Source organism: Bos indicus, chromosome 5 (genome assembly GCF_029378745.1).
Source record: "Bos indicus isolate NIAB-ARS_2022 breed Sahiwal x Tharparkar chromosome 5, NIAB-ARS_B.indTharparkar_mat_pri_1.0, whole genome shotgun sequence".
NCBI classification, from domain to species: Eukaryota; Metazoa; Chordata; class Mammalia; order Artiodactyla; family Bovidae; genus Bos; species Bos indicus.
Genome location: NC_091764.1, coordinates 5,306,659 through 5,321,740, shown reverse-complemented (window position 1 = coordinate 5,321,740; position 15,082 = coordinate 5,306,659). Strand labels below are relative to the sequence as shown.

Genomic DNA, 15,082 nt, shown 5'->3' with positions numbered 1-15,082 from the left:
GCATATGGCACTTTATAGATGGTGTTAATTTTTCAATTTCAGTGATACTCGGGTCTTCAAACAGCATCATCAAATTCAGCAAGCCATTCACTTCAGAGAGACTCAATGGATAAGTAATCTTGAATGAACTGGGACATGATAAAATACAAGGAAGTTTTGACTTTTGGCCCAATATTTAAAAGTATTAACTATGGAATGAGGAAAGTTTCATAGGGATATTGGAACTGTATTGTGCTTGGCAGTGGAGTTTGAATAAATGTTCCAAAAAATGCAATAATTTTTAGCCCTTCACTCAGTGCTCAAGGAACTTCACAATGAGGTCCCAGCCTACTTCATCAATGTTGTTCAGCTGCATGTCCCTAGAGCCTGAATGTGTCCTATTCTGTAGCAAAGAGGAATTGTTTGCTGTCTGTCGTACATGCCCCATAATCTTCACCTCCATGTAATTGCTTATATGTCGTTCATTGCCTTTTTCAGCATGCCAACCCTATTTAAGATGTAGCACAAATTCTTCTCTACCAGGAGTCCTTGATAGATCTCTCCAGTTACCTTTAGTGACTTAGCACTTTCCACCTTGTTTTACAGTTATTTTTGAGCACACCTTACCTACCCACACTAGACTTCTTGAAGGTAAAGTCTTTCTCTGATTCACCTTTCCAGTCTCTGTAGGAACTATAACAGTAATTACATACAGAAGACTCCTCATAAATATGTATTCAATGAATATTTGAATTAAAATGAAAAGATCTGTTGCAAAAAGGATTTGGGGAAAAATGCAAGTCTCATATGTTTATATGTTTTATGTGAGAACTGATACCTCATCTGAAAACTTGACTGGGAAATGCTGTTGGACTGAGACCCTCAAGTCCTTGCTGTCTGTTGGCTAGAGACTCCTGCACTTTTTTGCCATGTGGGTTCCTCCAGCATGAAAGCCTGTTTCATGGAAGCATATGAACTGAGAAGGCAAAAGTGAGAATCTGCTAGTAAGATACAATCTCATGTAACCTAATTGCAAAAGTGACACCCACTGACCTTTGCTTATTCTATTGGCTAGAAGACAGTCATTGGTCCCATTCACATTTAAGTGGAGAGGATGGCACAATGGCCTAAATACTGGAAGATAGGGGGTACCGGGGGTCATCTTAGAAGTTGCCTACCACATTAACTGAAAGATTGTTTTGTATACTAGGCACTTTAAGAGTTCTTTGTCCTTCCTTATACTATAGGTTGCCTTATATCAAACTTCTGAGTTTATAAAGCGTGTCAATATTTGAGGTCCAAATCAAATACTACCTTCTAACTAAGGTCTTCTTTGGCTTCTCCTTTCATTGTCAACCCATTATACTTTGTATCCCTTTTATGGCTTACATTTTATTCTGAATTCACCAGGATAAATATAGTCAGTTCACCTTTGCCTGCCATAATTAGTTTCCTATAGACAAGGGAAAGAATGTAAGAATTCAGGATCAGAAGAATTATTTTTTGGAGGTTGTCTCTCATAGGCAAAAGTGAAGTCTCTCCGTCATGTCCAACCCTTTGCGACCCCATGGGCTGTAGCCTACCAGGCTCCTCTGTCCATGGGATTTTCCAGGCAATAGTCCTGGAGTGGATTGCCATTTCCAGGGATCGAATCTGGGTCTCCTGCATTGTAGACAGACGCTTTAAAGTCTGAGCCACTAGGGAAGTCTATAGTACTATAGCTTGAGCTAAAAGATAATAGCTATGGGAGATAAGTTTCAGAGGACCTATTAGAGCTGAATGAATGTTACATGTATCTTACAAAATTTAGGATTAAAAGTAATAACCCAGAAGACCCATCTAGACCCATCTGTACTAGAGGGAGTTCAGTCAATGGTTGGTGCTTTCCTTTTTAATTTTCTCTTCCCCCTTCCTGATATTCCCCCTCCTAATATGTACTCTGTTTGAAAATGATGCTTGAATTATAATATCAGGATTTGTTAAATCATTGATTGAATCTTTCAAGAAGTTTTCAAACAATTATTGAGCATCTCTAGTGCCTGGCAATATTCTAGACATTAGGGATACATAAGTTAGTAAATGGAAAAGAATATCATTTCTAGAAATGGAGCTTGCATTTTAGTAAAGAGACAGACATTAACCAATTGTGACAGATGATGACACGTACTATGAAGAAAAAGTGAGGAAGGAGATAGAATGACAAGGTGGGTACCATTTTATACAGGATGATAGAGTGACATTTACGTATAAACCTGGAAGAAGTGAGGGATTAAAACATGTGCATGTTTGGTAGAAGAGAGTTCCAGAAGGAGGGAAAAGCAATTACAAAAACCTTGATTGTTGTGGGAGGAACAGGAAGGAAGCCAGTAGAGTTAGAATAGGATAAACCAGAGGAAACAGAAAGAGACAAATTTAGATAGGTAGCTTGGGTGTTAAGAGGTGGTATAGCATATCACGTGTGATCCTGTACCTTATGGTCAAGACTAGGGCATTTAGCCTCAATAAGACAGGGTTCTCGGTGGAATATTATGGTCTCAGTTCAGTTCAGTTCAGTCGCTCAGTCGTGTCTGACTCTTTGCCACCCCATGAATCGCAGCACGCCAGGCCTCCCTGTCCATCACCAACTCCCGGAGCTCACCCAGACTCACGTCCATTGAGTCAGTGATGCCATCCAGCCATCTCATCCTCTGTTGTCCCCTTCTCCTCCTGCCCCCAATCCCTCCCAGCATCACAGTCTTTTCCAATGAGTCAACTCTTCGCATGAGGTGGCCAAAGTACTGGAGTTTCAGCCTTAGCATCATTCCTTCCAAAGAAATCCCAGGGCTGATCTCCTTCAGAATGGACTGGTTGGATCTTCTTGCAGTCCAAGGGACTCTCAAGAGTCTTCTCCAACACCACAGTTCAAAAGCATCAATTCTTTGGCACTCAGCTTTCTTCACAGTCCAACTCTCACACGCATACATGACCACAGGAAAAACCATAGCCTTGACTAGACGAACCTTTGTTGGCAATGTAATGTCTCTGCTTTTGAATATGCTATCTAGGTTGGTCATAACTTTCCTTCCAAGGAGTAAGCGTCTTTTAATTTCATGGCTGTAGTCACCATCTGCAGTGATTTTGGAGCCCCCAAAAATAAAGTCTGACACTGTTTCCACTGTTTCCCTATCTGTGTTTCCCCATGAAGTGGTGGGACCGGATGCCATGATCTTCGTTTTCTGAATGTTGAGCTTTAAGCCAACTTTTTCACTCTCCACTTTCACTTTCATCATGAGGCTTTTTAGTTCCTCTTCACATGGTCAAATATTAGTATTTCTAAAGGATCTCTCTAGCTGTCATATAATGAGTAGAATTTAGGAAGCAGGATGGAAGGAGAGAGACCAGTAAGCAAGTAGGCTATTGCATTACTCCCAGTGAAAGAGGATGAAAATTTGAATGAAGTAGAACGAGCAGGATTTTCTGATTGGTTTGATACGGGCTGTCAAAGAACAAGAGTAGTAAAAGATGGCCCTTAGATTTTTGGCCTAGAAGAATGGTGTCACCATTGTCTGAGGTGGAAAAGACTTTGGAAGGAACTGGTTCAAAGGTGGGGGATAATTCATAGTTTCATCTTGGACATGCTAAGTTTGAGGTTCTACTGAACATTTAAAGTGAGATTTCCAATGGGAGTTTAGCTTTGTGGGGTTTGAAAGAGAGGTTGCATTCTGAAGAAGCAGATTTGAGAGTCATCAGCATATGGATGGTATCTAAGAGGTCAAGCCAGGACTAGATGTGGACAGAGAAGAGCAGCAGTCCTGGGGCTAAGTCCGGGAGCCTCCCAGTGCCAAGAAAGCCTCCTTCATCTGGAACAATGTGTTCTATTTCACCAATTCTTTGGCAGAGCTGCAAGCTTTCTGTTCTCCAGAGGACTAGGGCTCACTGCCTACTCTGCTGATGGGAGGTACTTTCTCCTGGGAGAGTGGAATAAAGCATGGTGAGAAAGAGCTGGAGGCAAAACCCTCAGCAGAGGAACCAGTAATGGTGAATTACTCTGAGTGGCTTAAGATTCATATAAAGATCAGCTTCAGGGGCTGAAGTGGAAACAAAGATGCATCCATTTCTTAGGGATATAGAGCCATCTTCCTGGGGGAACTCCTACATCTACATTTTATTCTGGCAGTATTCCAGAGAACTAGAAGTTATAGACAACAAAAAGGTTAAAAACTAGTAATGAAAAGAATAAAAATAAGATTGGGAAGTTCAGTAAAGATTAAATGATATTGGAAACCAGGTTAAATTATTGATCTGTTGTCTACAACACCCACCCACACCCACTGCAAAAAAAAAAAAAAAAAGAACATACAATAAGATAAAAGAAAGGGGAAGGCAGCAAGCAAACTATGAACTAAGAACAATTAAAAGAAAATTTAAAAGAAAATTTAAAACTAAAGGTCAGAGAGAATAAAAGAACATCCCGAACAAGCTAAAGTGATTTTTTTTTAAGTAAACAATTGATTTCAAAGTCCAAAAGGTTAGCTAAATTCAGCTAACCAGTCGAATTGAGTAAGCAGTAGCATATGTTCCAAAGATCAGCCTGAGATTTCTTTAGGCTGCAGCTGAAAAACTTGCAACGCGTTTCTCCTTTTATGGCTTGACCTTGGCATGCAGTGGCCCTCTGGGCAGGAGGGGCCCTGACTTTTCCCCTCATACCTCTTCTGTCTGGTTTCTGCCAACTTTTCTCCAGTTCTGTGGCTCCTGGTCTCCCTGCCCTTCCACAGGAATGTGTCTCTTGGTAGCATCTCTGTCCCTGGGGACCCTCCCTTCTGGCTGTGACTGATGGAGTAAAGGTGAGCCCCTGACCCAACTTGGCTCATTCAGAGTCTCCTTCCTAGAAATCTGGATTTGTGACTGAGACCCACTCAGAGTTGGTTTCTTTAATAATAATAACAGCAATATAAGCTAATATTTATTGAAGATTCACATGCAAGGTATTGATATTTAAATATGTTTTCTTGGTTAAATTTTTCAATGACTTTATGAGGTAAGTGCTTTTTTGGAAGAAACTGAGGTCAGAGAGGTGAAGTGACTTGTCCAGTGTCACACAAGCCTAAATGGCAGAATTAGGATTTAGGTTCATTTCTGTCCGGTCCTGGAGCCCATGATCTTAGCTTTTACGCAGTACGGTCTCTGTTAAATAGCAAAGAGAGAAACGTGGGAACTGGGATGGCTGCCTTTTGCCCACATGAGCAGAGCAGAGAATGAACTGACGCCGAAGTGCATGAAGGCGCCAACATGCGGGAGGGCCCCCCTGAGCTTTTCTTCTGAGTCCAGGCTCTATTCTCTCACCGCGTGTCACGTATCATCCCCGCTTACCCCCGATAGGTGTTCCTTTTGGAGCGTCAAGGGTCAGACTATCAGTTGGATTTCTGGGACTCGCGGCTAAGAGTTCTAACTAGCGCCCTTCCTTCCTGTGGCCGACGGAGGACCTCACGGTCCTACGCTGCTCGCGTTTGTTTCGCTTCCCTTGCTTTTGAATGAAAAGTGGCCTCTCCTGTCTGACTCTCAGTCCGCTTTCCTTATGTACAGAGTTCAGGTGGTTTCTGATTCTTGGCCAAGTTCATGTTTATTAAAATAAGATGAATCACAGACTTTGAGAACTAGAAAGGTTGAAACTTCCTCCTTTTTAGGGAAGGATCCAGAAGATGAGATTCAGGGAGGTTGACAGGCTTTTGCTGGGGCAGAAGAAATAGTGGTGAGAAACGCTTTCTGCCGTGTTCCAGAGATGACCGAGCCAAGCGCTTTGGATCTCTTGGGACTGGGCTCTTTTTTCTCCTCTTTTAATGGGGAGGAAATGAAGAGATTTGTGTGACCTAATGTCCTCCTTACTTCTTAAAAAGAAGCACTGTCTTACATTACCACAACTCAGCAATATAATTAGAGGATCATTGACCCATAGAGCTTCCAAATCTCTTCAGCGTTTTCCCTGCCCACCCCATCCCCTGACATATCATCTCTTGAAGCCATTCCTTCTAAGAGGTTGTCTGGCCTCTGCTTCAGCATTTGAAGTGGCAGGAAACACTACTTCATGAAGCAAAAGATTTCACTTTAATGTGTGTTTGTACTTTTATGCTCTTCTCTCATCCGTAAAGAGTTGGGAGCACAATAATATATATGCATATATTTCATAGTCTCCTTTTTGCAACTGACATGCCACAGATATTTTTCATATCGATGCAAAACCTCCATTTTGGCAATTATAAATATCTTCATATTCTGTATAACTTCCTTAACCAAAATGTGTATAACCTTGCCTTAATTTTTTACTTTTACACACAGAATACAATCTGACTTTGATTTGGACAGTTTGGTTATTAGACCATAAAGAGGTCAAGATTTAACTTGTATTCCTTGGCTCTAATTGTATCTTCTAGATCAGCATTGGAGAAATCTAATCTCACTTTCATGAGACAGTTCTTTTCAGTGTTTTTTAAAAAAACTATCATGTTCCTCTTAAAATTTGTCTTTTCCAATGTAAACATCCTCAGCAGTTTCAGTCGTTCCTCACAAGTTGCAGTTTCCAGGCCCTTCACAAGACTGTTTGCTCTCTTCTGGATAAGCTCCAGTTCGTCAATGTCCTTTGTAAAGCATGGTGCCAAAATTAATTGCCATAATAACAATAACCATAATAATAACCTCCATTTATTAAGTTTGCACAATGTTCCAGGAACTGGGCTAAAGGCTTAGCTCATTTAATCCTCACAAAACCCTCTAATGTATGTGTTATTATCCTTTTTTTTAAAACGAGGAAATCAGTTTTATTAAGAATATGTTAACTAACATGTCCAAGGTCACATAGATAGGAATACCCAGCTAGATTAAAATATGCTCTGTGTTCTGACCACTTTATAATGGTCCAGAATTTTCCAGCCTTGTAACATTTAGGACCTAGATATTAAATTGTTGTGACTTCGTTTTCTTGTTTCATGATTTCATGTTTATGGAAAGTATGGCAGAGATCAGTTCTTCTGGGACAGGCTTAAAAATACTCATTCATTTGGCAAATACTTATTGAGAGCCTACTTCCTGTCAGACCCTATTTTAGAAGATGACAATACAGAGATAAGCAAGGTAGACAAGGGTCCTTCTTTCATGGGGTTAACATTCTGCTGGGGGAGACAGACATTCTATAAGTAAACATATAAGTGTGGTAATTTCAGATGGTGATAAGTGCTATGAAGAAAATAAGACAAAGTAATGTGCTAGAGAGTGACTGGTTGGCGTCTGGTTGGGGTGGGGCAGGAAAAGATGATGAGATTTGACCAGAGGGTGCCTGCCTGCTGGTGAGGTCTGGCCTTAGATCTGAATGATGAGAAGGAACCAGCCATGTGAAGATCTGAGGCTCTGGGGGAAAGAACATTCAAGTCTCAAGAAATGGCAAGGGCAAAGGTCCCAGGATCAGGCTAAGCTTAGTGAGTTCCAGAAACATAAAAAAAAACTTATGTGGCTAAAAGCAGAGTGACCCATGGAAGAGTGGAGAGGGGTAACTTCAGAGAAGGCAGGAGTAGATCGCATGAGGTCCTATAGGCCATGCAGAGGAGTTTGGATTTTTTCTAAGTGTAATGGGAAACCCAGGTGGAGTTTTAAGCAAAGCAGACTGATCTATTTCATCTTTTTAAAAAATAACATCAGTACTGTATAGAGAACGGATTTCAAGGGGCAAAAATGAAAGCAGGGAGATGAGTCAGGGGCAGGCTCTTACCCTGTCCTGGTGAGAAATCATTCTGGTTCAGATCAGGTGGCAGCCGACCCAGCTGTGACTCAGATCACTGGAGAGAAGTGGATGAGTTCAGAAAAAAATGGGGGAAGAGTGGACAAAAATATCTGGTAAATTGATTTTGGTAAGAACTGATTTAACTCTTGGATCTAGGAAGAGGTTGGGAATGTTGTGCACACCTGAGGTGTATTCATAGACCTCTGCATACTTTATACAGGCCACAGACATATTGTTTCTCACCAGAGTCCTATAATGTAGCTAGTATTCCCCAAAGCTATTTCTGACAAAGAAAGTGGGATTTAGAGAGGCTAAATCACTTGCCTCAGGTCATGTGGGTAGCAAATTAGGAAGCCAAGATGTACACCCAGGTATCAAAAGCAGTGTGCTTTCTTCTATGCAGTAGCACAGCTCATGGAGCTCAAGGATCAAGGATGGCACAACTGAAGGCCCAAAACTGCAATTTGCCTGTAAGGCGAGAGGTGAAGAATGGGCTTCCCTGCTGGCTCAGACCTTAAAGAATCTGCCCGAAATATAAGAAATCCAGGCTTGATCCCTGGGTCAGGAAGATCCCCTGGAGAAGGGAAAGGCAACCTACTCCACTATTCCTGCCTGGAGAATCCCATGGACAGAGGAGCCTGGCAGGCTACAGTCCATGGGGTAGCAAAAGAGTCAGACATAACCGAGCAATTAACACTTTCACTTTCAAAGAATCCCACAACAGCCAAGTCACATGTGAGGACATGTTCTATTATCAAGGGGCTCCATATTGCCATGATGCCCTCTGCTTCCTTGGAGAGCTAGCTTCCATTTTTGGAATCTTATGTCTAAGAGATGTGAGCACATTGGGTGGAGTAGTGGAGTCAGAAGTAAATGATGTGATTAAGCAGAGGGAGAAAATGACTTCTGAGAAATGATGAAAAGATTGCAGCTCTGTTCAATGATGACTAAAGAGAACATCAGACTGTAAGTATTTCATTGGTAGAAACAGCAGGAAGACAGGAATGTTTTGTTTTGTTTTTTTCTCCCAAAAAGTAGAGAGGAAATGCATGAAGGGACAAGAAGAGAGTTCCTGAATCCGCTCTTAATTTTATGACCATGGTGGATTATCATAACTATGTCTACATATTCTCATCTCAAAAGGATGCACTGAGATTGAGGTTGTCTCTCTAGAAAGGCATCAAAATCCACAGAAAACATGTCTTCTTCTTTGTGTTTATTTGTTGATAACAATTTACTAGCACTCTACTCTAGGGCCAAAATATGGGTGTCCATTTTGAATGTTTTTATTCTATTCAGAAACCTTTTTATTTTTAATGAGACATCTATTATCATGACAATTCCTCCACAGTAATCATCTGTCTTCAATCAAAAGTATTCATACACTGAAACGTATCCACTCTCATGTGCCAGGGTCTTACAGGAGTCTGGAGAGAAAGGCTAATGCTGGTACCACGGATCCCTATTGTCTGAGTCATGCTACGCGCTAAAGAATGGGGAGGCTCAAGTTTCAGACACAGGCTAGTTATTTCCTTGCATTTGCACAATATACGTTTGTCTGCACACTTGTTAGTGAAATGAGACACCTGCTTGATAACGGGGACAACTGTCTGATACATTGTGTATGTTATCTCCCTATTTACAGTAAGAAAATTATATCTACCAGGCTGCAAAGCTAGAGAGCCTCAGTTTCTCAGCTACTTCTGGGCTACTTGCAAAAGCTAAAGCCACTGAGGGAAAGGCTTCTTGAAAAACACACCTGATTTTTTTTTTCAGATATATTTAAAATATCATGTCCTTTTTTTGAGGGTTTTGGCCCTCTGCACTTGCTTCTAAAGCATGGTTCAGAGGCAGTCCTGCAGCCCAAAGGTTAAAGAGAAATCCAAGTGGATGTGCCATTTTAATGGGCTTTGAATGAACTCTCATGTGACACTTTCTTTCAGAGTTGCTTATGCAAGTTACACCTGCAAAAATGGGACTGAGTCCAGTAAGGAAGGATGTAACATTTTCCTGAATATGCAAAAAATGAGTGGGGTATAGTCTGTATTCCTGTATGCTCTGGGCAGCCTTGTGGGTAAGTGAGCATTTGTTTCCTATATGCCATTGTTGAGTTGAAAATGAGTCACACACTCATGAAAAGAATGGTCCTGTCTTCTTTTGTCTAGCTCTGTATGCTTTTTGTGGTTACTGAATTTGTCTTAATGGGAATCTTGACTGTTTCTCTTTTGAGGGAAGTTTTTAGAATTTATTTTCAATCTGGAACAGGATTTATTTAAATATATTGTCCTTGATTCATAATTTGATTCACAGAAATTTTATATGGGGGGAAAAATCTTTTAGGTTCATGTAATCCCAAGTATTTCAACTAGTTTACCTTGAAAATAATAATACATATGATGTATTAACTGTCTACTCTGTACCAGCCACTGTGCTATGTCTTATAAATTGTTTCTAATCCATGCCACATGCCCAAATACAAGTAGCAAGAGCCCCTTCTTATGGCAATGGGAAACAAGGGCCAGAGAGATGAAGTCACTTGCCAAAAGTCACAGAGCTGGTTGTTGAATGAATTTGGATGTGTACCCATTTCTGTCCAACTTCAGGGTCTACAGTCCGAAAGTGAAAGTGTTAGTCACTCAGCTGTGTCCAACTCTTTGCAACCCCATGGACTGTAGCTGCCAGATTCTTCTCTCCATGGGACTCTCTGGGCAAGAATACTGTAGTGGGTAGCCATTCCCTTCTCCAGGGGATCTTCCAGACCCAGGGATCGAATCCAGGTCTTCTGCACTGCAGGCAGATTCTTTACCATCTGATCCACCTGGGAAGCCCTATAGTTTATGGAGTTGGAAAGAGCTGGACACGACTGAGCAACTAAGCACACATACTCACCATCTAGACTACTTCCCTAAGGCACAGCTTCTTTGAAATGTTTGAAAGTGAAAGTGGCACAGTCAACCCCACGGACTATACCTGTGGGGTATAGTCCATGGAATTCTCCAGGCCAGAATACTGGGGTGGGTAGCCTTTCCCTTCTCCAGGGGATCTTCCCGACCCAGGGATCGAACCCAGGTCTCCCGTATTGCCGGCAGATTCTTTACCAGCTGAGCCACAAGGGAAGCCCAAGAATACTGGGGTAGGTAGCCTATCCTTTCTCCAGCGGATCTTCCTGACCCAGGAATCGAACTGGAGTCTCCTGCATTGCAGGTGGATTCTTTACCAACTGAGCTATCAGGGAAGCCTTGAAAACGTTATCTGATGACAAAGTGAAGTGAAGGTCACTCAGTCATGTCTGACTCTTTGCGACCCCATGGACTATACAGGCCATGGAAATCTCCAGGCCAGAATACTGGAGTGGGTAGCCATTCCCTTCTCTAGGGGATCTTCCAGACCCTGGGATTGAACCCAGGTCTCCCACATTACAGGTGGATTCTTTACCAGCTGAGCCACCAGGGAAACCCAAACTTCTGATGACAAGTTTGCCCCAAATTCTTATTAGAAAAGGACAGGTCATAAAGTAACCAGGTTAACAATAATAATCCCCCATTTTTATATTTTGTAGACTAGAAACACTTCCTGTCTTTCCCATATGTGCAAAGAGGCTCCTTGGCTACTGGAATAGCCTCCATGATTGAAGGGGCTCTGTGTCTAATCTAGGTTCATTCAACTCTGCCTGGCTTTGGCCTTGAAACTCCCAGACCCCAGATATCTGAGAGTCTTCTGGGGTGCACAGAAGGATGAATTCTTGCCCCATTCCAGGTTCTTGGCAAGAGGGAAGAATAGCATGTGGCTCAGATTCTGATGTAGGCTTGCAGGAGGATTTTCAAACTCCTGGAAGAAGGGGAAAGGAGACCAGAGCAGTAAATTTAATAAGAAACAAAAGAAACTTATCAAAAGGAAAACATCTGAAAAGTGTCAGCAGAGGCTGTGGTGCTAGACTGTCTGTAATCATAAACTACTATTTCAGGAAAACCTGCCGAATGGCTGGCATGTTAGAGTTGCACAGTTCAGATACTTTTCCCTATTTCCTCTTGAAAGCTGGAGGAGGGTATGCTTCTGAGGAGTTTACCATCTAAGTTCCAGGTTCTTTGTTATATATTCATTTTGCTTTCCCCTGTATTCCATTAGCTGTATTTCTATGTACTCACAGCAGTGGAGCCATTGAGAGTATGGGGCAAATTCCCATTTGTTGAATTGTGGAAGAGTAGTATCTCCAGTCTGAGGGTGTTACAGAGCTCTGATTTTGGTTGGTTTCTAATGTACATTGATTTGGATTCTAGACATTTTTCTTAACCGATTATGGAATATCTAACCTCCCCACCTCCCCAGATCCCATCTGGCAGTCAAGGCGAATTTTCCAGAGAAGTTTGTTCGCGGTTATGTAATCATCTACGCCTGATGCATGGATTCCCAAGCAGTTTGGCCTTCTCACGTCTGTCTCCTCTCTATTTCTTCAGGTGCACATTGGAGAGAACTTTCCATTACCCATTTTCTATTTTTACAACTTGGCATTCATTTCCTCTAGCTACTCTATCTGATTAGGAGCAGCGGCCAGGCTGGCACAGCAAGCTGATGCAACGCGCAGAGCCTCTGCTCATCAGGAAATGAGTGAATTCCTTTCCATAACTGTCAGACAGGGAAAGGGCAGGGTCACACTCAGCAGGTCCTAGCTGGTTGCTCCCCAGCCGGCCACCCCTTCCTTGTAGATGAAAAGGCCTGCTCTCTCTCTTTCCTATCTGCCATATCTACATTTCCTTCAAAGGCACTTCTGCTACTACTCCAGCCCTCTCTGGTTTACTTCTCTGGTTTCTCTGACATGTTTTGCTAGGTTCCCCTCTCAATGAAACCTACATTGATCACATTGAAGGTTGTCTCGGTTATAATGCATTCAGTCACTGATATTGGAAAACCCAGTTCAAACTGAATTAAGCCAAAAAGAATGACTGGCTCACAGAACTGGAAGTGCATCCAGAAGTATGTGGATATCAGGATTGGTCTGATCCAGGGACACAACAGTATCACCAAGGACCTGGTGTCATTTATTTTCTCTTATATGCAATATTATCAGCTTCGTGTTAAGGCTGCTGAGCTGTGGTGGGCCCAGTATGGGTGGTAATAACTCCTAGTTCTACATACTTCCATTTCCCAAAGAGTAAATCTATTTACTACAATGTTCCAGCAAACCCTCCCTGCTGTCTTACTGGCCCAAACATGTATCTGGGGCTAGGTGGTAGGAACAGTCTGATTTTCTTGGGTCCTAAAAATATGCTCTATCCTTAGAGTCAAAATTGGAGTCAACATTCCCAAAGCTCGTGGGCTGCTCTCTATGACAAAAATATGAGTAAGGGTATTGGATATTGGAGAGGCAAGTGTTTCATCAGTCAAGTGCAACCATCTACCTCCCTTGCCTGGTAAGCTCAAAACTCTCCATTTCCAAGCTTAATATCAGCTTTGTCTAGATATACAAGATTTGTCTTTATAGCTTTGTATATATTTGTACATATGTCTTTATATCTTTATATATTTGTTTGGATCTACTTAAAGTGATTGTTTTCTGTAGTCATGTACTGATGCTCACACTAGTATCTGCTTCTTGGTGACCCGCTTATCCTCGGCTTATCTTAATTTTCTAGACTTTTCTGCAATAGGATTCTGATTACCTACTATCTGGATCTCCAGAAGGTCTTGAGGACAGAGTTTAAGATGCAGGATTCAGTCTCTGATTTAAAGAGACAAGCTTTTTTACAATCCACACTTTTCTAGGAATGGTTAGAAGTTGAGAATGCATTCCAAGTGACAGAGGGCTGAGAGAGACATGCTGGGGCCAGCTCCTGCTCTCATCAAAGTCAACTATTAAATTTGCAGGAACTTTGTAAACACATTGTTAAACACGGTGATTAAAAATTAAAATTACAATTTAAATATATTTACAATTAAATAATGTTTAAAGTTAAGTGTTAGCCGCTCAGTCGTGCCCGACTCTGCGATCCTATGGACTGTAGCCCACCAGGCTCCTCTGTCCATGGAATTCTCCAGGTGAGAATACTGGAGGGGGCTGCCATTCCTTTCTCCAGGGGATCTTCTTGACCCAGGGATCAAACCCAGGTCTCCTGCACTGCAGGCAGGTTCTTTACTGTCTGAGCCACCAGAGAAGCCAATGAACACTCTAAACTCATGGTTTCCTAATTGTTTTACTATATTTTGCTGTCGTATAGGCTCTTGAAGCTATTTCTAACTATTGTGCATATAAACATTGTATATACTATACTATCCACATATGTACAATATTTATACTGAATCATACTGTACAATAGAATAGTGTACTATTTGCAACTCTCCCCAACTGTGCATTCAGTGAAGTAATGTTGAAAACTTAAAATTGGCCAGTGTGAGAGTATTTATACAGTAGAAATTGGCAGACACTATAAATCAGGGATTTTTTTAGTTACTAAGCATTTACCAGCACAATGGATCATTTTCCAAATGTAAAACAAGAATGATATCTTTATCTATGTTGCTAGCTTGATAAGAGGTTATAAGTCACACAAAGGATTGAGCTCAGGGTAAACCAGTTTAAGGCTCTTGGCTATGACTATTGCTTTCCCTGCCTTGTTAATAACATATATTTAATATCATATGATCTTTAAGGGCTGACTCAGAGTAATCATTAGGAGTATGAAATAGCAGTACATGGTGAGATTGGTAAAGTTATAGGAAGAGATAAAGCTCTGTGCAGTATGGGATAGAACGATGCTCCTACCTGACTCCTGTGTGATAAGTGAGCCCACCATCCAGGCCACACTCTGCTCCCGGCCCCGCAGTAACTTCCTCAGGGGTTTCTTCATCAGCCTCCACCTCTCTTCTTTGCCTCCTTTTCTTCCCACTTTCTGCACTTGCTAGAAATGGCCAATGCCTTGGCCTTCAAAGGTCACTGCCGTATCATGTTGGCTGGAACATTTGTCTCTTACCTTACCTTTCTGCAAGTCAACTACTGCCTCTCTGTTACCGCCGATGTTGTTGCTTTATCCCGCGCCGCTGCGGTTGATCTCTGTCCCTTCTGACTCTGTGCCTGCTGCTCATCTCTGAAACTTCCTTTTCTCTGCTTCATTTTTTCTTGTCTTTTCTGTCCCCTGTTGGCACCTCTTGGTTTGGGCACAAAATGAAAACAATTTCATTAATTGGCATTCTGATTCTGCTTGGTAATTCATTCATTTGGAAACTTCTTATTAACCCCCTACTGAATGCAGAGTGCATGTATTTGTTACATATCCACTTGGAAAAAGTACTTTGTGCAAAGTCCTAGGAAACAGTTACAATATAGAGATGTAGAAGATTTAGAAGAAACAGAAAAGAGGTCAA

General features: G+C 41.7%; 1 long non-coding RNA gene across 3 annotated transcripts in view; it reads left to right on the top strand.

The window, feature by feature from the left end:
- The first annotated feature begins 4,524 nt into the window (after positions 1 to 4,524).
- LOC109558878 (uncharacterized) overlaps positions 4,525 to 15,082 on the top strand; it is a 57,839-nt gene continuing 47,281 nt past the window's right edge. For 2 of the 3 annotated variants that reach the window (XR_011566507.1, XR_002180669.2), the window contains exons 1-3: positions 4,525 to 4,802; positions 9,670 to 9,800; positions 13,004 to 13,134. This is a non-coding gene — a long non-coding RNA (uncharacterized lncRNA). The remainder of the gene's footprint in view (positions 4,803 to 9,669; positions 9,801 to 13,003; positions 13,135 to 15,082) is intronic. The other variant, XR_011566506.1, reaches the window with a different exon arrangement.